This window comes from Ranitomeya imitator, chromosome 3 (genome assembly GCF_032444005.1).
Source record: "Ranitomeya imitator isolate aRanImi1 chromosome 3, aRanImi1.pri, whole genome shotgun sequence".
NCBI classification, from domain to species: Eukaryota; Metazoa; Chordata; class Amphibia; order Anura; family Dendrobatidae; genus Ranitomeya; species Ranitomeya imitator.
The window spans coordinates 389,430,620-389,457,378 of record NC_091284.1 but is presented as its reverse complement, the minus strand read 5'-3'; the positions used below and the strand labels follow the sequence as shown (position 1 = coordinate 389,457,378).

The 26,759-nt window shown below is 45.4% G+C and overlaps 1 protein-coding gene across 1 annotated transcript in view; it reads right to left on the bottom strand.

The window, feature by feature from the left end:
• The window catches only part of TINAGL1 (tubulointerstitial nephritis antigen like 1), a 72,962-nt gene that overhangs the window by 41,463 nt on the left and 4,740 nt on the right, over positions 1-26,759 (bottom strand). The window lies entirely within an intron of this gene.

Below are 26,759 nucleotides of genomic sequence, written 5' to 3'. Positions count from 1 at the left end.
ACACTTTCAGTATTTGGTCAGTATTTTGCATCAGTATGTGTAAGCCAAAATCAGGAGTGGGTGATAAATACAGAAGTGGTGACATGTTTCTACAACCCCTGGCAAAAATTTTGGAATCACCGGCCATGGAGGATGTTCATTCAGTTAACATAGTAACATAGTTAGTAAGGCCGAAAAAAGACATTTGTCCATCCAGTTCAGCCAGTTGTTTAATTTTGTAGAAAAAAAAGCATATCACAGACATGGAACAAACTAAAGTCATTTCAAATGGCAACTTTCTGGCTTTAAGAAACACTAAAAGAAATCAAGAACAAAAAAAAATGTGGTAGTCAGTAATGGTTAATTTTTGAAACCAAGCTTAGGGGAAAAAGTATGGAGTCACTCAATTATGAGGGAAACAATTATTATTATTATTATTTCGCGAAACCTGACTTTGTCAAAAGTCGGGTGAAATCGGCCGATTATTGCGAAAAGTCGGGGGCCGACCGAAACAACCCCAATGCAAGTCAATGGGGAATCAAGGTCGGCAGTGAGTGGAGGACAGGAAAACACCTACAGTGTCCATTTTAATGCCAAAAACATCAATTCTTATTTCTTAAGCTTGTCAATCTTAATTTACTTTATAATAATAGTTAGGCATTAAAAACAGGGGGTCATTTGGCTAAAGTTGTGGGGGGGTAGGGCTGGCTCACGATTTTCGTGGGCCCAGGAAACGCAGAATACGTCACGGCGGTGGAGCAGGGAGAGGTAAGTATTTCAACTTTGCAAGTGCTGTGATCCTGAGCAAGCAGGGGGGGCCCACTCGTTGGCACTTGGCACTGGCACAGGGCCCCTCATAGTACGGCGGTGACACTTTTGCGCACTATGAGAGGCCCTGTGCCAGTGACGTCGCCAACGAGTAAGCCCCCCCACCTGATGAAGGAACCTGCACTTTCATCTGCACCTTCCTCTTTGTCCCCATATAAGGTGGTATAGTATGTGGGAAGGGGGAACCTGACTTTCAGCAGGGTCAGATTCTGGCTGTGTAGAGTGCAAGGGGAATATAGTGGTCTGGGTCAATGTACCAGCAGACTCATCTAGCAGTGGCTGGGCAATGGGCAGGATGAGGAGGAAACACAGATATAGGCCCAAATAATAAAGTAGGCTAAATGCAGTTCAAAATTGGTAACAGAACTAAACAGGCGGCATAGCTTTGTTCAGTGGAGGACAACTGTAATGAGTGGTGCATACAGTTAGTAGGCCAAAAATAAAAAAGTAGGCTAAATGCAGTTCAAAATTGGTAACAGGACTAAACAGGCGGCATAGCTTTGTTCAGTGGAGGACAACTGTAGTGAGTGGTGCAGATACAGTTAGTAGGCCAACAATAAAAAAGTAGGCTAAATGCAGTTCAAAATTTGTAACAGGACTAAACAGGCGGCATAGCTTTGTTCAGTGGAGGATAACTGTAATGAGTGGCACAGACACCGTTAGTAGGCCCAAATACAAAAGTAGGCTAAAAGCAGTTCAAAATTGGTAACAGGACTAAACAGGCAGCATAGCTAGGTACTGGGGTAGGCTCCTCTGCTGAGTAGCAGACAGTGGTAGAAGGCGCAAAGTATTAACTGGTCTAAATGGAGGCCAGGGCCCCTGTATATTTTAACTATCATTTATCATTTCAACAAATTTGTATTGGCAGTGCCATTGAAGGATTTAACAGCACAGACTACACAGCGGTGGAGCAGGGAGAGGTAAGTATTAGAAGTGGTAGAGCACTGTTCGAGCTGGGGGGAACACTCTCTCGTGGGCGGCGGTACTGGCACAGGGTCCCTCATATTACGACGGTGTGTCTGACGTTGGTTGTGTACCACCAACATCAGAGACACTTCATTGTACTATGAGGGATCCTGTGCCAGTGCGGTCGCCCAAGAGTGGGCATACTCACCTGTCCAGGCAAACGGCACTCGCACGGGTGCTTGCTCCAGGTGGTGACCACAGCCCTGTGGGGGCAGTCAGCCCATTTAGGGAGGTATAAAAATGGCCTATGGTGGACATACCGCAGCTGCAAATGGTGGAATTGGAGAAGTCAGTAAGAGGAGGCCAAAAGCAAGACATTTTTCAGGCAAGCTACGTGTCAGCAGGAGAAGGTGGGGCAAAATAATTTGAAATCCATGATTGGTTCATTTTAATGGAGGTTAGATCATCAACATTCTGGGTAGCCAGAAGTGTCCTTTTTTCGGTCAGGATTGAACCAGCAGCACTGAAAACTATTTCTGATAGCACACTAGAAGTAGGGCAAGCGAGCTCCTGTAATGTATATTCTGCCAATTCAGGCCAGGTGTCTATTTTAGATGCCCAGTAATCAAAGGGGAATGACCTGTGAGGGAGAACATCAATAAGGGAGGAAAAGTAGTCCGTAACCATACTGGACAAATGCTGTCTCCTGTCACTTTGAATCGATGCAGCAGTACCTGTCGTGTCAGCGGTCATTGCGAAATCACTCCACAACCTGGTCATAAAACCCCTCTGTCCAATGCCACTTCGGATTTGTGCATCTATAACACCTCTGCCATGTTGCCCCCTACAGCTCGTGTGAGAACCATCACCGCCGCTGTGTGCTGGGAACGCCTGAACCAAACGGTCTACAAGAGTTGCTTGTTTGGTAGCCAATATTTGCTCAAGGTTCTCATGTGGCATGATATTTTGTAATTTTCCTTTATATCGTGGATCCAGGAGGCAGGCCAACCAATAATCATCATCAGTTATCATTTTGATAATGCGGGGGTCCCTTTTTAGGATACACAAGGCATACTCAGCCATGTGGGCCAATGTTCCAGGTGTCAATTCACTGCTTGTGCTGGGTTGAGGAGCACTTTCTTGCAAATCAACATCAATTGTGTCCTGCAAAAACCCTGTATCTGACCTTGCAACAACACCAGTTTCTATTGCCCCCTGTGAAGCATCCTCCTCCCATAAAAATTTATCCCCATCATCCTCCTCCTCTTTGTCCGTCACCTCGTCCAGGAGAGTTCCCTGAGCAGACAATGGCTGACTGTCATCAAGGCTTCCCTCCTCCTCGGCTGCAGACGCCAGCTCCTTAATGTGCGTCAAACTTTGCATCAGCAGACGCATTAGTGGGATGCTCATGCTTATGATGGCGTCATCTGCACTTACCAGCCGTGTGCATTCCTCAAAACACTGAAGGATTTGACAGAGGTCTTGGAGCTTCGACCACTGCACACTAGAGAACTCCATGTCTGCCATCCAACTGCCTGCCCGTGTATGTGTATCCTCCCACAAATTAATTACAGCACGCCTCTGTTCGCACAGCCTCTGAACCATGTGCAGTGTGAAGTTCCACCTTGTAGCAACGTCGATTATTAGGCGGTGCTGGGGAAGATTCAGCGAAAGTTCTGAAAGGGCTATGGCAGCCATAAAATTCCTTCCATTATCACTGACTACCTTGCCTGCCTCAAGATGTACACTGCCCAGCCATGACGGAGTTTGTTGCTGCAAGTACTCGGCCAGTACTTCCGCGGTGTGTCTGTTGTCACCCAAACACTTCATTTCTAACACAGCCTGCTGACGCTTACCACTAGCTGTTCGATAATGGGACACCTCGTGTGCAACACTGGCAGCTGCGGATGGAGTGGTTGTGCGACTGCACTCTGTGGACGAGCTTTCGCTTCTGGAGGAGGAGGAGGAGGAGGGGTGGCGAACGCCTACAGCCAACTGTTTCCTAGACCGTGGGCTAGGCAGAACTGTCCCTCTATGGCTGTCCCCTGTGGACCCTGCATCCACCACATTAACCCAGTGTGCCATGATGGACACGTAACATCCCTGGCCATGCCTACTGGTCCATGCGTCTGTTGTGAGGTGCACCTTTCTACTGACTGATTGCCTCAGTGCATGGACAATGCGGTCTTTGACATGCTGGTGGAGGGTTGGGATGGCTTTTCTCGCAAAGAAGTGTCGACTGGGTAGGTCATAGCGTGGTACTGTGTCATTTTACATCAACTAAGGAACTTGCCCCTCAGACTATGAGGGGTCATCACAACAGAGACCCTAATCAGAGGACAATAAAACATTCCTTATCTAAGAGCTGGCCCAATATTTATGGACATAACTGTTTATCACTCATGGTAATTCTGCTTCATGTCACCTGTCTTATCCATGGTTTTTTCCCTTTTTTTTTTCTTTTTCTCTGTGCTATGTTGTGCATAAATATGTGATTCTTCAGAATTTGTTTTAGTCTTTGCCTGATGAAGAGACCTGTGTAGTCTCGAAAGCTTGCAATTTGTTACCATCTTTTCAGTTAGCCATTAAAAAGGTATCAACCACTGAGGACTCTCAATTCTAAGTATTTTTCTATCTACTGGCTAACACGGTACCAAGATATATATCTTTCCTTTTTTTTTGGGGGGGGGGGGAGACTGAACACAAAATCAGGCCCTGTGCAAAAAACACCACAATGCAAGTGGCTGAAAGTGGCTGGCTGATATACGACAAACTAACAGGACTGAAGTATATCCACTTTGTGAGAATTTGAATCTCCCCCTTTTTTGGGAGACTGAACCACAACTTAGGCCCAGTGTATATAACACAATGTAAGTGGCAGAAAGTTGCTGGCTGACATACCACAAACTAACAGGACTGAACTCAGGCCCAGTGCATAAAACACCACAATGTAAGTGGCAGAAAATGGCTGGAAGATATATGAAAAAAATACAAGGACTGTAGTACAATTTTAATCTCCCTACAATATATCTCAGGAAAAGTATGGCAGCAATAAAAAGGACTGCTGCACACAATAGTGTGGATAAATAAACAAGATAACTGTGCAGAAAGGAGCAACATGATTTTTGCTTTTAAAAAAGCAGTTGGTTTGCACAGCAGCGTGCAAACAGCAATGCAGCTATCAGGGAGCCTTATAAGGCAGCCTGATAAGCTACAGAGCCGATGCACAAAAATATAGCCTCCACTGTCCCTGCAAACAAATGGTGGTGTTGGACAGTGGAAATCGCTACAGCACAAGCAGTTTGGGAGTTAATCTTCCCTCCCTAACTATATCCATTCTTCTGATGAAGCTGCAGCAACCTCTCCCTATGTTACGATCGGCAGAAGTAAGATGGTGGTCAGCGTGCACGCCCCTTTATAGCCCCTGTGACGCCGCAGAAAGCAAGCCAATCACTGTCATGCCCTTTTCTAAGATGGTGGGGACCGAGACCTATGTCATCACGCTGCCCACACTCTGCGTCCTCCTTTATTGGCTGAAAAATGGCGCTGAAAACGTCATACGAAACGCGACTTTGGAGCGAAGATCACCGACCTCATGGCCGATCCCACACTAGGATCGTGTCGGGTTTCATGAAACCCGACTTTGCCGAAAGTCGGTGATTTTTGAATTTGTCTGATACATTTCGCTCAACCCTAGTCCGGATCTCAATCCAACTGAAAATCTCTGGTGGAAGTTGAAGAAAATGGTCCATGACAAGGCTCCAACCTGAAAAGCTGATCTGGCAACAGCAATCAGAGAAAGTTGGAGCCAGATTGATGAAGAGTAGAGTTGAGCGACCTTGACCTTTTTAGAGTCGAGCCGGGTTTCGCGAAACCCGACTATCTCAAAAGTCGGGTCGAGTGAAATCGGCCGATTATGACGTAAAGTCGGGATCGACCGAAACACGAAACCCAATGCAAGTCAATGGGGCAGCATAGTCGGCAGTGAGTGGGGGCCAGGAAAACACCTAGAGTGCCCATTTTAATGTCAAAACCATCCATTCTTCTTAATGAAGCTTGTCAAGCGTAATTTACCTTATAATAATTGGAAGGCATTTGAAATTGGGGGTCATTTGGCTAAAGTTGTGGTGGGTAGGGCTGGTTCAAGTAATTAGTGGGCCCAGGAAATCTGGACCACGTCACGGCAGTGGAGCAGGGAGAGGTAAGTATTTCAACTTTGCAAGTGCTGTGAACCTGAGCAAGCAAGGGGGGCCCACTCGTTGGCATTGGCACTGGCACAGGGCCCCTCAAAGTACAGCGGTGTGTTTGCACGGCGGGGGCGCCTCCCACCGGCAGCAACACTTTTGCGTACCATGAGAGGCCCTGTGCCAGTGACGTCGCCAACTAGTATTCCTCCCCCCACCTGATGAAGGAACCTGCACTTTCATCTGCACCTTCCTGTTTGTCCCCGTGTAAGGTGGTATGGTATGCGGGAAGGGGGACCTGACTTTCAGCAGGGTCACAATCTTGCAGTGTAGCGTGCACGGGAAATGTTGCATTATGGGTCAATGTACCAGCAGACTCATCTATCACTGGCTGGGCAATGGGCAGGATGAGGAGGAAACACAGATATAGGCCCAAATAATAAAGTGGGCTAAATGCAGTTCAAAATTGGTAACAGGACTAATCAGGGGGCATTGCAGTGGAGGACAACTGGAATGAGAGGCTGACACAGAGAGTAGGCCCAAATCAGTAAGTAGTCGAAATGCAGTTCAAAATTGGCAACAGTAGTAAACAGGCGGCACAGCTTTGTTCAGTGGAGGAGAACAGCAAGGAGTGGCAGACACCGATAGTAGGCCCCAACCCAACTAGTAGGCCAAATGCAGTCTAACATTAACAACTACTTAACGAGCGCCTGAAAACGGAATTTCAGGACAGGAAACCAGGAGAACAGCAAGGAGCGGCAGACACCGATAGTAGGCCCCAAACCAACTAGTACGCCAAATGCAGTTGTTCCGTTTAACCACAATTTAATGAGAGCCTGAAGATAGAAGTTCAGGAAAGGCAACCTGGAGAACACCTTGGAGTGGAACACACCATCTCTCTACACCCCATACCCAATTTGTAGGTCTAATGCAGCGTAGTTTCCAACAACTACTAAACGAGAGCATGATGATCGAAGCATTGGCGAGGAAACCTGGGGAACACCTTGGAGTGTAACACACCATCTCTCTACACCCCATACCCAATTTGTAGGCCTAATGCAGCGTAGTTTCCAACAACTACTAAACGAGAGCATGAAGATCGAAGCAATGGAGAGGAAACCTGGGGAACACCTTGGAGTGTAACACACCATCTCTCTACACCCCATACCCAATTTGTAGGCCTAATGCAGCGTAGTTTCCAACAACTACTAAACGAGAGCCGGAAGATCGAAGCATTGGCGAGGAAACCTGGGGAACACCTTGGAGTGGAACACACCATCTCTCTACAGTGGAACACACCATCTCTCTACACCCCATACCCAATTTGTAGGCCTAATGCAGCGTAGTTTCCAACAACTACTAAACGAGAGCATGAAGATCGAAGCAATGGAGAGGAAACCTGGGGAACACCTTGGAGTGGAACACACCATCTCTCTACACCCCATACCCAATTTGTAGGCCTAATGCAGCGTACTTTCCAACAACTACTAAACGAGAGCCGGAAGATCGAAGCAATGGAGAGGAAACCTGGGGAACACCTTGGAGTGTAACACACCATCTCTCTACACCCCATACCCAATTTGTAGGCCTAATGCAGCGTAGTTTCCAACAACTACTAAACGAGAGCCGGAAGATCGAAGCAATGGAGAGGAAACCTGGGGAACACCTTGGAGTGGAACACACCATCTCTCTACAGTGGAACACACCATCTCTCTACACCCGATACCCAATTTGTAGGCCTAATGCAGCGTAGTTTCCAACAACTACTAAACGAGAGCCGGAAGATCGAAGCTAAGGAAAGGCAACCTGGGGAACACCTTGGAGTGGAACACACCATCTCTCTACACCCCATACCCAATTTGTAGGCCCAATGCAGCGTAGTTTCCAACAACTACTAAACGAGAGCCGGAAGATCGAAGCTCAGGAAAGGCAACCTGGGGAACACCTTGGAGTGTAACAAACCCTCTCTCTACACCACGGAAGGGCTGATTCTTAGGAAGGAAGGCTGTCGGAAAGAAGTAGGGCGCGTCCGAGGGTGATTATATTCTTATTAGGTATATACTCACCCTCGGACGCGCCCTGCTTCTTTATTTGTAATGAATGTTTATTTGCAATGTGGTTTTGACTTACTCTATTTTTTTGGTAAATAATGATTTTATTATTTTCATTGTTTTGCATCTTCTTGGCAATAATATAAAGAAGACGCGACAGGACAACACTCGGTGGATGCCATGTCTGTGTTTAAAATTGAAAAAACCTTTCAGTTAACTACTTGCAGGAGAAAGTTATTGTAGCTGGTGGCCATTTTTAGTACTGTACCAGATTTTTGTTGTATGTGTTTGTTTTTAATGTTAAAATGTCTGCATTTGATATCTCTCCAGTATTTTCTTTTTTATAAGCAAAATACTTATTTTTATATTTTCTGATGTTGGTTCCAGGGGTACACGGGCAGCAGTGGTGTGGTCAGTGGAGGCCTAGTGGAAGGAGTGACCGCAGACAGGCATCGAAGGCCTAAAATAATAACACATGGCTGTAGGCAATTTTAAATTGGTTCCAGGGGTACACGGGCAGCAGTGGTGTGGTCAGTGGAGGCCTAGTGGAAGGAGTCACCGCAGACAGGCATCGAAGGCCTAAAATAATAACACATGGCTGTAGGCTATTTTAAATTGGCTACAGGGGTACACGGGCAGCAGTGGTGTGGTCAGTGGAGGCCTAGTGGAAGGAGTCACCGCAGACAGGCATCGAAGGCCTAAAATAATAACACATGGCTGTAGGCAATTTTAAATTGGTTCCAGGGGTACACGGGCAGCAGTGGTGTGGTCAGTGGAGGCCTAGTGGAAGGAGTGACCGCAGACAGGCATCGAAGGCCTAAAATAATAACACATGGCTGTAGGCAATTTTAAATTGGTTCCAGGGGTACACGGGCAGCAGTGGTGTGGTCAGTGGAGGCCTAGTGGAAGGAGTGACCGCAGACAGGCATCGAAGGCCTAAAATAATAACACATGGCTGTAGGCAATTTTAAATTGGTTACAGGGGTACACGGGCAGCAGTGGTGTGGTCAGTGGAGGCCTAGTGGAAGGAGTGACCGCAGACAGGCATCGAAGGCCTAAAATAATAACACATGGCTGTAGGCAATTTTAAATTGGTTACAGGGGTACACGGGCAGCAGTGGTGTGGTCAGTGGAGGCCTAGTGGAAGGAGTCACCGTAGACAGGCATCGAAGGCCTAAAATAATAACACATGGCTGTAGGCAATTTTAAATTGGTTCCAGGGGTACACGGGCAGCAGTGGTGTGGTCAGTGGAGGCCTAGTGGAAGGAGTGACCGCAGACAGGCATCGAAGGCCTAAAATAATAACACATGGCTGTAGGCAATTTTAAATTGGTTCCAGGGGTACACGGGCAGCAGTGGTGTGGTCAGTGGAGGCCTAGTGGAAGGAGTGACCGCAGACAGGCATCGAAGGCCTAAAATAATAACACATGGCTGTAGGCAATTTTAAATTGGTTCCAGGGGTACACGGGCAGCAGTGGTGTGGTCAGTGGAGGCCTAGTGGAAGGAGTCACCGCAGACAGGCATCGAAGGCCTAAAATAATAACACATGGCTGTAGGCAATTTTAAATTGGTTACAGGGGTACACGGGCAGCAGTGGTGTGGTCAGTGGAGGCCTAGTGGAAGGAGTCACCGCAGACAGGCATCGAAGGCCTAAAATAATAACACATGGCTGTAGGCAATTTTAAATTGGTTACAGGGGTACACGGGCAGCAGTGGTGTGGTCAGTGGAGGCCTAGTGGAAGGAGTGACCACAGACAGGCATCGAAGGCCTAACATAACAAAAATGTCAATACAATGGTATTGTCAGTGGCAGGCATTGAAGGATGTCAGCGCATAGACTAAACATTGGTGGAGCTGTGAGATAATTTTGCAAGTGGTAGAGCACTGTTTGAGCTGGGGTGGGGGGAAACTGTCTTGTGGCCGGCGGTACAGGCCCAGGGCCCCTCATATTACAACGGTGTGTCTGACGTTGGGTGCGCACCACCACCGCCAGAGACACTTTATTGTACTAGGAGGGACCCAGTGGCAGTGCCGTCGACCAAAAGCGGGCTCACCCACCTCTTCAGACAAACTGCACTCTCACGGGTGCTGTCGCCAAGTGTCGATACCACGGCCCCGTGTGGGGAGTTTGGCCATTTAGTGAGGTGTAAACATGTCGTATGCTGGACAATCAGGTGCAGAAAATTACGAGATTGGAAAAGGCATTCAGAATAGTCCACAGGCAAGACCTTTTCATAGGAAAGCTAGGTGTCAGCCGGGCAAGGTGGGGCAAAAGATTTCGAAATCCAGTTGTGGTTCATTTTAATGAAGGTTAGATCATCTACATTTTGGGTAGCCAGACGAGTCCTTTTTTCTGTTAGTATTGAACCTGCAGCACTGAATACTCTTTCTGATAGGACACTAGCTGCCGGGCAAGCAAGCTCCTGCAATGCATATTCTGCCAATTCTGGCCAGGTGTCTAATTTTGATGCCCAGTAATCAAATGGGAATGACGGTTGAGGGAGAACATCGATAAGGGATGAAAAATAGTTTGTAACCATACTGGACAAATGTTGTCTCCTGTCACTTTGAATTGATGCTGCAGTACCTGTCCTGTCTGCGGTCATAGCAAAATCACTCCACAACCTGGTCAGAAAACCCCTCTGGCCAACGCCACTTCTGATTTCTGCCCCTCTAACTCCTCTGGTCTGCTGGCCCCTGCAGCTCGTGTGAGAACGATCACGGGCGCTGTGTGCAGGGAATGCCAGAAGCAAACGGTCAACAAGAGTTGATTGTTTGGTTGCTAATATTAGTTCCAAGTTCTCATGTGGCATTATATTTTGCAATTTGCCTTTATAGCGAGGATCAAGGAGGCAGGCCAACCAGTAATCGTCATCATTCATCATTTTAGTTATGCGTGTGTCCCTTTTGAGGATACGTAAGGCATAATCCGCCATGTGGGCCAAAGTTCCAGTTCTCAAATCTGCGGTTGTGCTTGGTTGAGGGGCAGTTTCAGGCAAATCCACGTCACTTGTGTCCCTCAAAAAACCAGAACCCGGCCTTGCCGCGCCACCAATTTCCAGTGGCCCCGGAAAAGCTTCCTCATTAAAAATATAATCATCCCCATCATCCTCCTCGTCCTCCTCCTCCTCTTCGCCCGCTACCTCGTCCTGTACACTGCCCTGGCCAGACAATGGCTGACTGTCATCAAGGCTTTCCTCTTCCTCAGCTGCAGACGCCTGATCCTTTATGTGCGTCAAACTTTGCATCAGCAGACGCATTAGGGGGATGCTCATGCTTATTATGGCGTTGTCTGCACTAACCAGCCGTGTGCATTCCTCAAAACACTGAAGGACTTGACACATGTCTTGAATCTTCGACCACTGCACACCTGACAACTCCATGTCTGCCATCCTACTGCCTGCCCGTGTATGTGTATCCTCCCACAAAAACATAACAGCCCGCCTCTGTTCACACAGTCTCTGAAGCATGTGCAGTGTTGAGTTCCACCTTGTTGCAACGTCTATGATTAGGCGATGCTGGGGAAGGTTCAAAGAACGCTGATAGGTCTGCATACGGCTGGAGTGTACGGGCGAACGGCGGATATGTGAACAAAGTCCACGCACTTTGAGGAGCAGGTCGGATAACCCCGGATAACTTTTCAGGAAGCACTGCACCACCAGGTTTAAGGTGTGAGCCAGGCAAGGAATGTGTTTCAGTTGGGAAAAGGAGATGGCAGCCATGAAATTCCTTCCGTTATCACTCACTACCTTGCCTGCCTCAAGATCTACAGTGCCCAGCCATGACTGCGTTTCTTTCTGCAAGAACTCGGACAGAACTTCCGCGGTGTGTCTGTTGTCGCCCAAACACTTCATAGCCAATACAGCCTGCTGACGTTTGCCAGTAGCTGCCCCATAATGGGAGACCTGGTGTGCAACAGTGGCAGCTGCGGATGGAGTGGTTGTGCGACTGCGGTCTGTGGATGAGCTCTCGCTTCTGCAGGAGGACGAAGAGGAGTAGGAGGGGGTGTGAACGGCTACAGCCAATTGTTTCCTAGACCGTGGGCTAGGCAGAACTGTCCCAAACTTGCTGTCCCCTGTGGACCCTGCATCCACCACATTTACCCAGTGTGCCGTGATGGACACGTAACGTCCCTGGCCATGCCTACTGGTCCATGCATCTGTTGTCAGGTGCACCTTTGTGCTCACAGATTGCCTGAGTGCATGGACGATGCGCTCTTTAACATGCTGGTGGAGAGCTGGGATGGCTTTTCTGGAAAAAAAGTGTCGACTGGGTAGCTCGTAGCGTGGTACAGCGTAGTCCATCAGGGCTTTGAAAGCTTCGCTTTCAACTAACCGGTAGGGCATCATCTCTAACGAGATTAGTCTAGCTATGTGTGCGTTCAAACCCTGTGTACGCGGATGCGAGGCTAAGTACTTCCTTTTTCTAACCATAGTCTCATGTAGGGTGAGCTGGACTGGAGAGCTGGAGATCGTGGAACTAGCGGGGGTGCCGGTGGACATGGCAGACTGAGAGACGGTGGGAGATGGTATTGTTGCCACCGGTGCCCTAGATGCAGTGTTTCCTACTACGAAACTGGTGATTCCGTGACCCTGACTGCTTTGGCCTGGCAAAGAAACCTGCAAATATACTGCAGGTGGTGCGGAAAATGGTGGCCCTACACTGCCGGAAGGGATGTTGCGTTGCTGACTAGCTTCATTGGCCGAGGGTGCTACAACCTTAAGGGACGTTTGGTAGTTAGTACAGGCTTGCAAATGCATGGTGGTTAAATGTCTATACATGCAACTTGTATTGAGACTTTTCAGATTCTATCCTCTGCTTAAGGTAGTTGAACATTTTTGACAGATGACTTTGCGCTGATCAATTGGATGTTGTTTAAAAAAATGCCAGACTGCACTCTTTCTAGCATCGGATACCTTTTCAGGCATTGCAGACTGAGCTTTAACCGGATGGCCACGCTGTCTTCCAACAGGTTTTGGCTTTGCCACGCGTTTTGGGCAAGATACGGGCCCGGCAGATGGAACCTGTTGCGATGTTGATGCCTGCTGCGGCCCCTCCTCCTCCGCTTCAGAACTGCTGCCGCCTGCACCCTGTTCCCCCAATGGCTGCCAATCGGGGTCAAGAACTGGGTCATCTATTACCTCTTCTTGTAGCTCGTGTGCAACTTCGTCTGTGTCACCGTGTCGGTCGGTGGTATAGCGTTCGTGATGGGGCAACATAGTCTCATCAGGGTCTGATTCTTGATCAGCACCCTGCGAGGGCAATGTTGTGGTCTGAGTCAAAGGACCAGCATAGTAGTCTGGCTGTGGCTGTGCATCAGTGCACTCCATGTCAGATTCAACTTGTAATGGGCATGGACTGTTAACTGCTTCACTTTCTAAGCCAGGGACGGTATGTGTAAAGAGCTCCATGGAGTAACCCGTTGTGTCGCCTGCTGCATTCTTCTCTGTTGTTGTTTTTGCTGAAGAGGACAAGGAAGCGACTTGTCCCTGACCGTGAACATCCACTAACGACGCGCTGCTTTGACATTTACCAGTTTCACGAGAGGAGGCAAAAGAGCTAGAGACTGAGTCAGCAAGATAAGCCAAAACTTGCTCTTGCTGCTCCGGCTTTAAAAGCGGTTTTCCTACTCCCAGAAAAGGGAGCGTTCGAGGCCTTGTGTAGCCAGACGACGAACCTGGCTCCACAGCTCCAGACTTAGGTGCAATATTTTTTTTCCCACGACCAGCTGATGCTCCACCACTACCACTACCCTCATTACCAGCTGACAATGAACGCCCCCGGCCACGACCTCTTCCACCATACTTCCTCATTGTTTTAAAAACGTAAACAAACTAACGGTATTTGTTGCTGTCACACAAATTACACGGTGAGCTATAACTTCAGTTTGATTTAGCTACCCCTTTACAGGTGAGTGAGACCACAACGAAAATCAGGCACAATGTTACACACTCTGTTGTTGGTGGCAACAAATGAGAGAGATGCCACACACGCAGGACTGTCACTGAAGCACAAATGTAAATATTAATCTCCCACTGATTTGATTTTTTTTTTTTTTTAAGGGAGACTTTAGGAAAAAAAATAATAGAATAAAATGATTTTTTCAGGAAGAATTTAGAAACCAAATAAAATAAAATGATTTTTTCAGGAAGAATTTATAAAACAAATAAAACAAAAAAAGGCTTTCTATGGCCCACTGAGTGAGAGATGACGCACACAGGAGTCAGGAGTGGCACACAAGCCCAGAGGCCAATATTTATCTCCCACTGATTGATGTAGTGATTTTTTCAGGTAGATTTTGGAACCCAAATCAAGCTAAAAAAAATAATAGGCTTTCTATGGCCCACAATTGGAGAGAGAGAGATGGCACACCCAGGAGTCAAGACTGGCACACAAGCAGAAAGGGCAATATTAATCTCCCACTGATTTGTTTTTTGTTTTTGTTTTTCAGGGAGACTTTAGGAAAAAAAAATAGAATAAAATGATTTTTTCAGGAAGAATTTAGAAACCAAAGAAAATAAAATGATTTTTTCAGGGAGAATTTAGAAAACAAATAAAACAAAAAAAAGGCTTTCTATGGTCCACTGAGTGAGAGATGACGCACACAGGAGTCAGGAGTGGCACACAAGCCCAGAGGCCAATATTTATCTCCCACTGATTGATGTAGTGATTTTTTCAGGTAGATTTTGGAACCCAAATCAAGCTAAAAAAATAATAGGCTTTCTATGGCCCACAATTGGAGAGAGAGAGAGAGATGGCACACCCAGGAGTCAAGACTGGCACACAAGCAGAAAGGGCAATATTAATCTCCCACTGATTTGTTTTTTGTTTTGTTTTTTTTGTTTTTCAGGGAGACTTTAGGAAAAAAAAAATAGAATAAAATGATTTTTTCAGGGAGAATTTAGAAAACAAATAAAACAAAAAAAGGCTTTCTATGGCCCACTGAGTGAGAGATGACGCACACAGGAGTCAGGAGTGGCACACAAGCCCAGAGGCCAATATTTATCTCCCACTTTTTTTTTTTTGTTCCAGGGAAAATTTATAAACCCAATAAAAAAAAATAATAAATAGGCTTTCTATGGCCCACTATCTGAGAGACAGAGAGAGATGGCACGCTTAGGACTGGCACACAAGCCCAAAGGCCAATATTAATCTCCCTTTTTTTTTTTAAGGGAGAATTTATAAAACCAAAAAAAAAATAAATAAATAGGCTTTCTATGGCCCACTATTTGTGAGAGAGATGGCACGCTCAGGACTGGCACACAAGCCCAGAGGCCAATATTAATCTCCCACTTTTTTTTTTTTTTTCCAGGGAAAATTTATAAACCCAATAAAAAAAATAAAAAATAAATAGGCTTTCTATGGCCCACTATCTGAGAGAGAGAGATGGCACGCTTAGGACTGGCACACAAGCCCAAAGGCCAATATTAATCTCCCACTGATTGATTTATTGATTTTTTCAGGTAGAATTTAGAACCCAAATAAAGCAAAAAAAAAAAAAAAATGGGCTTTCTATGGCCCACTGAGTGAGTGATGATGCACACAGGAGTCAGGAGTGGCACACAAGCCCTGAGGCCAATATTTTTCTCCCACTGATTGATGTAGTGATTTTTTCAGGTAGATTTTAGAACCAAAATCAAGCAAAAAAATAAATAGGCTTTCTATGGCCCACTGACTGAGAGATGGCACACACAGGAGTCAAGAGTGGCACACAAGCCCTGAGGCCAATATTTTTCTCCCACTGATTGATGTAGTGATTTTTTCAGGTACATTTTATAACCCAAATCAAGCAAAAAAATAAATAGGCTTTCTATGGCCCACTGAGTGCGAGATGACACAGACAGGGATGGCACTCTAGCAGAAATGTCAATCTTAATCTCCCACAAAAAAAAAAAAAAAAAAAACAGGGAGTGTCCTTCAATTACTATCTCCCTGCAGTAATCTCAGCCAGGTATGGCAGGCAGCAATAAGGAGTGGAAAGATGCACAAATTAAATAAAAAGTGTGGACAAACCAAAAAGATAGCTGTGCAGAAAGGAAGGAACAAGAGGATTTGTGCTTTGAAAAAAGCAGTTGGTTTGCACAGCGGCGTACACACAGCAATGCAGCTATCAGGGAGCCTTCTAGGGCAGCCCAATGAGCTACAGCGCTGAGGGGGAAAAAAAAAAAATGTATCTTCCACTGTCCCTGCACACCGAAGGTGGTGTTGGGCAGTGGAAATCGCTACAGCACAAGCGGTTTGGTGGTTAATGGACCCTGCCTAACGCTATCCCTGCTTCTGACGAAGCGGCAGCAACCTCTCCCTAAGCTCAGATCAGCAGCAGTAACATGGCGGTCGGCGGGAACGCCCCTTTATAGCCCCTGTGACGCCGCAGACAGCAAGCCAATCACTGCAATGCCCTTCTCTAAGATGGTGGGGACCAGGACCTATGTCATCACGCTGCCCACACTCTGCGTTTACCTTCATTGGCTGAGAAATGGCGCTTTTCGCATCATTGAAACGCGACTTTGGCGCGAAAGTCGCGTACCGCATGGCCGACCCCGCACAGGGGTCGGATCGGGTTTCATGAAACCCGACTTTGCCAAAAGTCGGCGACTTTTGAAAATGAACGACCAGTTTCGCTCAACCCTAATGAAGAGTACTGTCTGACACTCATTAAGTCGATGCCTCAGAGACTGCAAGCTGTTATAAAAGCCAGAGGTGATGCAACAAAATACTAGTGATGTTTTGGAGTGTTTGCTTGTTTGTCTTTCACGATTCCATAATTTTTCCCTCAGAATTGAGTGACTCTATAATTTTTCCCCTATGCTTGGTTAAAAAAAAAGTAACCATTAATGACTACCACATTTTTTGTTCTTGATTTATTTTAGTGTTTCTTAAAGCCAGAAAGTTGCCATTTGAAATGACTTTAGTTTTGTGCCATGTCTGTAATCCGCTTTTTTTCTACAAAATGAAACAACTGAATGAACAATGCCTCCAAGGCCGGTGATTCCATAATTTTTGAGGGAAGTATTATACTTTTTCTCTGATTGTTCCACTCCTGGTTTTGGCTTATAAATACTGAGGTAAAATACTCATCTGTGTGATACGTCCTAGTGCTCCCTTTTTTTCTCAGACAGCACACTGACCCATAGAGTTTCATTGATCCAAATGTACATGTATCAGTTTTAAAAACAGACCTGTGTCTCCGATGCATGAGACTCAGAGCATGTCCTATTATCATCCGTACTGCGGAGAAGACTCTGCCATTAAAGTTGATACCCTAACAATCTATGTGCACACAATCAGTAAACACTGTGGGTTGGACACTGTACTTACAGATCCTTCTAAAAAAATTAGCATATAGTGTTAAATTTCATTATTTACCATAATGTAATGATTACAATTAAACTTTCATATATTATAGATTCATTATCCACCAACTGAAATTTGTCAGGTCTTTTATTGTTTTAATACTGATGATTTTGACATACAACTCCTGATAACCCAAAAAACCTGTCTCAATAAATTAGCATATTTCACCCATCCAATCAAATAAAAGTGTTTTTTAATAACAAACAAAAAAAACCAACAAATAATAATGTTCAGTTATGCACTCAATACTTGGTCGGGAATCCTTTGGCAGAAATGACTGCTTCAATGCGGCGTGGCATGGAGGCAATCAGCCTGTGACACTGCTGAGATGTTATGGAGGCCCAGGATGCTTCAATAGCGGCCTTAAGCTCATCCAGAGTGTTGGGTCTTGCGTCTCTCAACTTTCTCTTCACAATATCCCACAGATTCTCTATGGGGTTCAGGTCAGGAGAGTTGGCAGGCCAATTGAGCACAGTAATACCATGGTCAGTAAACCATTTACCAGTGGTTTTGGCACTGTGAGCAGGTGCCAGGTCATGCTGAAAAATGAAATCTTCATCTCCATAAAGCATTTCAGCCGATGGAAGCATGAAGTGCTCCAAAATCTCCTGATAGCTAGCTGCATTGACCCTGCCCTTGATGAAACACAGTGGACCAACACCAGTAGCTGACATGGCACCCCACACCATCACAGACTGTGGGTACTTGACACTGGACTTCAGGCATTTTGGCATTTCCTTCTCCCCAGTCTTCCTCCAGACTCTGGCACCTTGATTTCCGAATGACATGCAAAATTTGCTTTCATCAGAAAAAAGTACTTGGGACCACTTAGCAACAGTCCAGTGCTGCTTCTCTGTAGCCCAGGTCAGGCGCCTCTGCCGCTGTTTATGGTTCAAAAGTGGCTTTACCTGTGCACGGTGGCTCTGGATGTTTCCACACCAGACTCAGTCCACTGCTTCCTCAGGTTCCCCAAGGTCTGGAATCGGTCCTTCTCCACAATCTTCCTCAGGGTCCGGTCTCCTCTTCTCATTGTACAGCATTTTCTGCCACATTGTTTCCTTCCAACAGACTTACCATTGAGGTGCCTTGATACAGCACTCTGGGAACAGCCTATTTGTTGAGAAATTTCTTTCTGGGTCTTACCCTCTTGCTTGAGGGTGTCAATGATGGCCTTCTTGACATCTGTCAGGTCGCTAGTCTTACCCATGATGGGGGTTTTGAGTAATGAACCAGGCAGGGAGTTTATAAAAGCCTCAGGTATCTTTTGCATGTGTTTAGAGTTAATTAGTTGATTCAGAAGATTAGGGTAATAGGTCGTTTAGAGAACCTTTTCTTGATATGCTAATTTATTGAGACAGGTTTTTTGGGTTATCAGGAGTTGTATGCCAAAATCATCAGTATTAAAACAATAAAAGACCTGACAAATTTCAGTTGGTGGATAATGAATCTATAATATATGAAAGTTTAATTGTAATCATTACATTATGGTAAATAATGAAATTTAACACTATATGCTAATTTTTTGAGAAGGACCTGTATGCAGTGTCCAACCCGCAGCATCAAGCTATTATAGCACAGTGAACTGGATTTCAAGAAATACAATTTCCACTATTCGTCTACAGACTCCTGTGGCTTACCTGCGGAGACAGACATGAGGTGCATCTTTCCAGACAGTTTCCGCAAGAGAAATTTGCAGCGACCCAGAGTCCTGGTCGTTGCAGTAATGTCGCTCTGCCACTAAGGGGAGTGATGTTATGTCTGATTGCACTAAAGGAGTTCACCTGACCAGGTATCACAGTCACACATTACACTTCACACTCCGGCCACCAGGGGGAGCAAAAGGCACTATGTATTAGGCCACTCCTCACATTGGTAAAACTGGGGGTTGGATAAGAAGTTAGAGAGAACGCAGCCTGGGAGAGCTCCAGAGAGGACCTGTCAGGGGTGGGTTCCTGGCAGGTACCTAGCAGAAGGATAGAACGTGACAGAGCCGCGCCTGCACTACCTTGCGGCGGCATCCTAAGAAAGGACACGAAGCGAAGGATATTGTGGAGAAGTGAGAAACGAAATCACAGCACAAAGGAGAGCCAGTAGGAGTCGTGCCCCGAGATCGGCAACATCGCCGAGGAAGTAACTGACTCCAAGCATTACTTCAAACAGCGGCAGGACAGTTGATTATAGGTTGGCTGTCTACCATACATCACCTAAGAAGACATAGGGGGCAAGCGTGGAGAGGGGCGTCTCTAGGGTCCCAGAATAGCTCCGAGCCTTCCCGTCAAACGGGTGCGTCCTATCCAGATAAACTTGGGGGACGGAGAGAGAGAGAGAAAGAACGAATACAAAAGTTGTGAGGACTATCCCGAATGCTCAGCAGGGAAGAACTACAACACACAGGCGCTAGTTGGTAGGCACTGATTTCCACCTGCAAAGGGAAGTCTGGATGTGCCTTCGGATCGGCCGGTCTCAGACAGCCCAGTTAGCAGTGTTCTGGATTGCGGATCCCAAAGCCTTCAGTAAAAGGAAAAGAGACTGCAACCCTGTGTCCTCGTTATTAACTGCACCTCACATCATCACCACCTACACTACTGGGAAGCCCTGGGGAAGCACTTCACCTGTGGGAAGGTATACTATCTAGCTGCCATAACACCACCCCAGTGGACCCCAAGCAGCGTCGGTCACCCTGACCGAATACCACAGGTGGCGTCACAAAACCTTGGCCGACTTTCATCACCCTTTCATTGGACGCCCCTTAGCAGGGTCACGGACTGGGTCGAGCCACCGTGACAACCCTAGAACTGAGATAGAGAGGACCGGTACCGAGTAACCCGCGGCCCTGTGTCTGGGGGCGCTCCAAATTCATGTTCATATATACAGGAGGTGGGGACAGTGATGCCAGCGCTGATTGGGCAATGGACACCACGTGTCATTCCACCACATCACAGCCCCAGAACTGGGAACACCAACACCGATGGAATGGTGCCAGCACTGGAGGTGAGTATAGATTTGTTTTTTTAATCGAGGCCGAACATTTAGTTTAAGAAGGGGTAGTCCTAGTAGTGGACAACCTCTTTAATAGACAGTTAACGGAGCAATTTTCGCACATGCTCATTAATGCACATTCACACAGGCTTTAGGCCCCCTTTTTTTGGAATCATGGGTGGGTATTTCAGCCGTCATACATTTATCATCTGTCCTGCAGATAGGCGATATGTAACATTTAATGGACAATCCCTTTAAGTAACAAGAGTCTAAACCAGCAGTAGTCCAGAATAAAACATGAAACCAGCAATACTGAAATTGAAGTTAGGAATGGTTCTCAAAGAGCTAAATTCTTGCTTTCTATGGCATGCACTTTCACATCACAGAACTGGTTGATCAAAGCACCTGTTCAAGGAAGGACAAAACAAACAGGTTCATTTCTTGAGAAATGACTGAACTGTATCACGGATTTCCTGAACATGCAATAGCTTGATTTGTGTTTTGCCAGAAATATATAAAATATCCCCAGAAAAGTTCAACAATCTCAAATAGTCCATCCAAATAAGAAGCCAATTTTTTTTATTAATTTCCAGGATTGTAATAACAAGAATGCTTTCTTCAAAGGTTCAAAGAGTATGTAGTAGGACAGCACAGTAGATACCAATGAATGTGCGCGCAAGACATTTATCCAACACATAATATTATGAGTACAAAGCCAAGTCACACTATTCTGGAGCTATAAGGATGACAGGGACAGTCAAATTCCAGTGATTGGTGGTGAACCAGTAGTGGGTCCCCCTCACAGGGCTGCCACTAGGAATTTCAGGGCCCCATACGAAATAAATTTTGGGGGCCCCCTTGAGACTCCTCCCAGGCTCCACCCGAGCTCTGCCTCCACCTCTCGAACCTCTGCACCACATCCTTACCAGCTTTTGTTTTGGCCAAAAGATTTTTTTAACTGCCACCATGACAAGGTAGACTCTTTTGGCCGTGAACTACTCTACTCTAAAACTATTAAACATTTGTTAAAATATCCAATACTCTTTTTAGGTATGTATTTTTTTCTTTAAGGGAATTAGTCACATACATTTTTTTCATAGTGACCGAATAATACCACATACAAGGGACAAATACCGCCATACCATGACCAGACCACATATTACAGTACCACCACATAGTGACCGAATACTACAATACTGATCATCAATAAAAAAACAAAAAACAATAGTAAGCGCCATAATACACAGCAGCTCGGTATATAGTGTTAGTGTACAGGTAATACAGTGATCACCAGTGACATTATACCCAGGAGTTCTGTATATGGTGTCAGTTTACAGGTAATACAGTGATCACCAGTGACCATATACACAGGAGCTCTGTATATAGTATACAGTGTCAGTGTGCAGGTAACACTGACTCACTAGTTGAAGTCCTTCATTTATCTTTTCTTCTTCATCTAGTGCAGACCGCCATCACTTCTTCCAGCCACTTTTTCCCTTACTTCTACACTGTGCAGCTGAATATAGACGTGCACCCAGCATTAATATATAATTAGTTACTATACAACCACCATTCCAAATATAAATTATACATTACCACTGTGCCCCCACTAACTATAAATAGCCACTTTCCCCACCTAATAAATATAGAAATTAATTAGCCCCTGTACTCTTTCCCCCAATTTAATACTAGTCACTGGATCCTCAACGGCCCCTACTATGTATGTCCCGCTCCCCTGATTCATTATATTTACACGCCTCTTCTGCCCCAATTCATTATGTCATATCTTCTCTCTCCCATCGCCTCCCTCTATCTATTATCAACTTCTCTCTCCCACATTCAATACATCATTTACTCTCCCTAAACCTTATCATTATTTGCTGCCCCCACCCCAATTCATCATCATTTTTTGCCCCTCACCCTCAATTCATCATTAACTGTCCCCATCCACCAGTCTCAATCCATCATTTACTTCCCCCACCCTCAAAATTCATCATTATTTGCTCTCTTCCCACCTTCAATTCATCATATGCAGTCCCCCTTCCCCACTCACTTCATCGTTTGCAGTCCTCCTCACATCATTATTTGCAGTCTCCCTCACTCACTTCATCATGTGCAGTCCCCCTCCTTCCACTCACTTCATCATGTGTCGTCCCCCTCCACCACTCACTTCATCATTTGCAGTCCTCGTCCCCACAACTTCAACATGTGCAGTCCTCCTCCCCACAAATTCATCATTGCAGTCACTAACAGAAGTTGAAGTCTCCCTCCCCCATTTAATTAATTTTATAAAGAAAAGAAAAAAAGTTTGTCACACTTACCTCACAGGCGATCCCCAGCAGGCGCAGCTCTACTTCTGGTGTCCTCGTACATGTCAGCTCATACGCGCCATCACCTGACCAGAAGTCCAGGGAGGGATGAGAGCAGGAGCTGTGCAGCCGTCAAGGTTAGACGACCATGGAGCTCCGAAAATGCTCCCAGGCCCCAGCGCTGACGTGTGCGCCACAGTACTTTAGTGCACGATGGGGCCCGGTAAGCAGAAGCACAAGAGCGGGGCTCGTTGGGCCCCCCTGTACTGCTGCTCACTGGGCCCCATACAGCAATAAGGGCAGTAATGCCCTGATGGCGGCCCTACCCCCTCATATATGAGACATTATTTGCACTGTGAAAGAGATCTCTGTAAGGCTACAGTCCCATGAGCTTTTGATACTGCATGCTTTCACTGCACAAAAGCTGCAACGTCTTACAGTTCCACCAAAGTGGATGGAATTTATAGGCATCTCATGCCCACTGTGCTTTTTTATGCTGCGTAAACTGACGGTGAGTTTTTCAGATCTGTAACATATCAATATCTCTTGCAGGTACGCTGAGTTTTCTGTGCAGATTTTCCCCTGACTTGTATTATGTGTGTAAGATCCACAGGTAAAATAATGCATTAGCATTTGTAATGGGTTTCAGCTGTGGAAGCGCATAAAAAACGCATGTAATCCACTCTTGACTATATCAATTATTATTATTATTATTTATTATTATAGCGCCATTTATTCCATGGCGCTTTACATGTGAGGAGGGGTATACATAATAAAACAAGTACAATAATCTTGAACAATACAAGTCACAACTGGTACAGGAGGAGAGAAGACCCTGCCCGCGAGGGCTCACAATCTACAAGATCTATATCAATAACGTTTTGTGAAAACCAGCTACTGAGAAGTATCAAAAACAGCAGCTTTATTTAAAACATAACATACGGTACTTAAAAAAAAAAAAAACATAAGATGCTGCCTTTGTACATAGTGATTCAAATATATTGTGCAAAGTACTTCTCATATAGGAGGGTGGTGGCCCATTCTTGCAAAGGGGCCCACCGGAGGGTTCTCCTGTTCGACTGTGGGCCTGTCCAAACCTGGTCCTATCTGAAGGTTGGGTGATAACTTGAGGATCTGTAGTCATCCACCTGCAGGGAGGTCACTGATCCTGAGAATAGGGCTATGAATTGCCCCACTGATATGGAGTGGGACAGGCATGGGACAAAACTATCCTTTTAGATAAGTGATAGCTTTTAACATTGGGAATAACCCTTTCCACTTATACCATCCAGTGTAGACAGCAATGCTACAGATACCGCCATACATGGAACATCTCATGGAGCTTGTCCATACAGAATCCTACTCTTATGTCACTCTGTTCTCACCTGCAATAAAGAATGTTCCAGTGCCACCAGTGACCGGCGTAACACTGTGAAACAGAAAATGTGTTTCAGCAGGTACAAAAATGTACTGATTCTATCTGCCAGGAAATTGATTACAGTATGGAGGCATTTAAGACATTTTTTTTTATTTTCATGTGAGTGGGTGGCTTAAAAAAGCAACCAACGCTATAGAAATGCATCTATGTAGAACAGAGTGTATATACGATGTGTTGTGCGAGAATTCTCCTCCAGGCTATAGTTTTAGGATTACCTATGTAAACATACAAATATGCTTTCCGCCAATGCAATTCCTCACAGCCTTTTAAAGCAAGTTATACTCTGCCGTCCTGAAAATCACAATGCAGCCATCGTCATCAGGTGACAAGACTTACATGTTATTCCAGGAATGTCTGGAACCTTCACAGTAAAGCAGTCCTTACCCCCTGTGCATGTTACATATTAACACTTGGAGGATTATGGTTACCGAACTTCACTGAGCAAAGGGTGACATTCTTAGGCCAAGTCCACAGGACTGCATTTTCGGTCCTAATGCTGTCAAAACTGATAGGACCGATGTTATTGAGTTAGCTGCATCCAAAACGCTGCGTTGTACAGTACATGGGATGGGATTTATAGAAATCCCATGCCCACTGTGCTTTTTTTGTGCTGTGTAAAATCACTTGCGGTGCGGGTATTCTAGCAGCAGCATGTCAATCCTTCTTGTGGGATGCGGAAAATCTACATTAAAAAAAAAGTACGTTTTTAGCCTGGTTTTACCTAATAAATAAATAGTAAAACAAAAAAACATGATGTGGGTCCACCTTATTTTTGAATGTGAACTTGATGCCCTAACTTCCATTACTCCAATTGTCTACGCACCAGGGCAATCGGGAAGAGCAGCGCAAGGGGCAAGAATTGGTGCTTGTGATGCTCCAAATCTGGGGTGGCTGCGGGCTGGTATTTTTAGGTTGGGAAGGAAGGGCCCAATAACCATGGACATTCCCAGCCAATAATATCAGCCGCAGCTGTCTGCTTTACATTGGCTGGTTATCAAAAATAGTGGGGGATCCTACATATTTAAAAGCGTTTTTGCACTACTCTCCTGCCTCCTGGGGGCAGTGCGACACTGTGAAAATTGAAAGCTTGGACCCATGGCATTCTCCTGCCATTGCTCCAAACTGTACGCATGCTTCTAATAGAGGCAGCCATCCATCCAGCTGCAGAGCAGCACTTGCAAGTTCTAAAGCAAAAATTTTGAGGAGCTTACAAGTCTACACTTCTTGCTAAGAAAACTGGTCACTTCTGATAAACTCTAGAGGTGGCTGGTAACCTGGGAAATGAGCAGTGAACTATAGAATTAAAAATCCTTCCACACTTGAGAGAGGAGAGGGATATTTAAGAGAGGTAAACTGCAAAGTTGCCTTAGCTTGTCTATCATTTCTGAAAAGGTGCACCCAACTTATAAAAGATATGTCGTGGAACCAGAATAGGGAAGAATAAAAGTAAAAATCAACTGTAGAAAGGTGGCAATTACTCTTCACTGTCTTAATATACTTATTATATCTTTTAACCAATTGTTGCATAATGTTGGATAAGGCGATAAGGCGACTTTGGCCACAAGATAGATCACGCAGACAAAGTTCGCTGTGTTGCTGCTACCCCACAGAATAATGCAAGTGAATGCGGTCGCATTGTGACCCCAATGGTACCACGACCTCAACATAACATTTTTTTGTGACTTCATTGTTTTGGATACGGTACCCTAGGGGTTGCATTTCACTTGTATAGAGCTGCAATGTAACAATGATCTTTGGCTGTGCGATCTGCGTCGAGGCCAAAGTCACCGTGTAACCCTAGCCAAAAGAGCACTGTAGACGTATTCAATAAAATAATGGTAACAGATGAAAATAACTGAAAATAGCCCTAGAATTTTTGCTGATTAGTTACACTGGATACATAGAAGAGTCATATTAGGCATTATGCTACAGAGGTCAGAAATTCCAACTTAGTATCTTCGAATGTAATGTTTTTCTGACCCGGAATCTTGGTGCAGGGTATAGACAGTGTTTGGAATTCTTTTTTCCTTATCTACAGTTAAAGGATGAAATTGTTACTGGAAACAGGAACTGATATAGAATTGGAAATCAGTGTACAGCATGTCATGTACTTCAGGGTCATCTAAACCTGCATTTGTTATTATGGCAAGAAGATTCTCCTCCCAACATAACGTGGGCTGATCTTAGTTCATTTATTCAAACTGTTGATGCACAATCTATTCTCTATATTAATACTAGTATAACTTACACACAGCTAATTCTGAAGTTCATTTAATAATACAGATTATACCCAGCATTTTGCCAAAGAGAACCTGTGATATCTCTTAAGATGTCTGTTTAGGCAAATACTTTTGTTGTTCACTAATGCAACCTCTTGTTAGTCTTCAAATTTATTAAAAAAAACAAAAATACACCTGAGTGTTATCAGTTAGGGTTTGTGTCATTACGGTCTGATCAGTCAGTGCTCCCAGTGGAAATTTGTGCCTCCTTAGCATGAGATACAGTGTTTGCCTAAGGGTCGGCTGACACCCGAAACGCGTTGATGTTGCTTTTCTATTAGCTGTACTGCTGATCATGTCCTCTGTTATGCACTTTCTGTGAAGAAAAGCCTATTCACTAGGGTTGAGCGAAACGGGTCGGCCAGATTCAGAAGTCGCCGACTTTTGGCAAAGTCGGGTTTCATGAAACCCGACCCGACCCCTGTGTGGGGTCGGCCATGAGGTCGGCGATC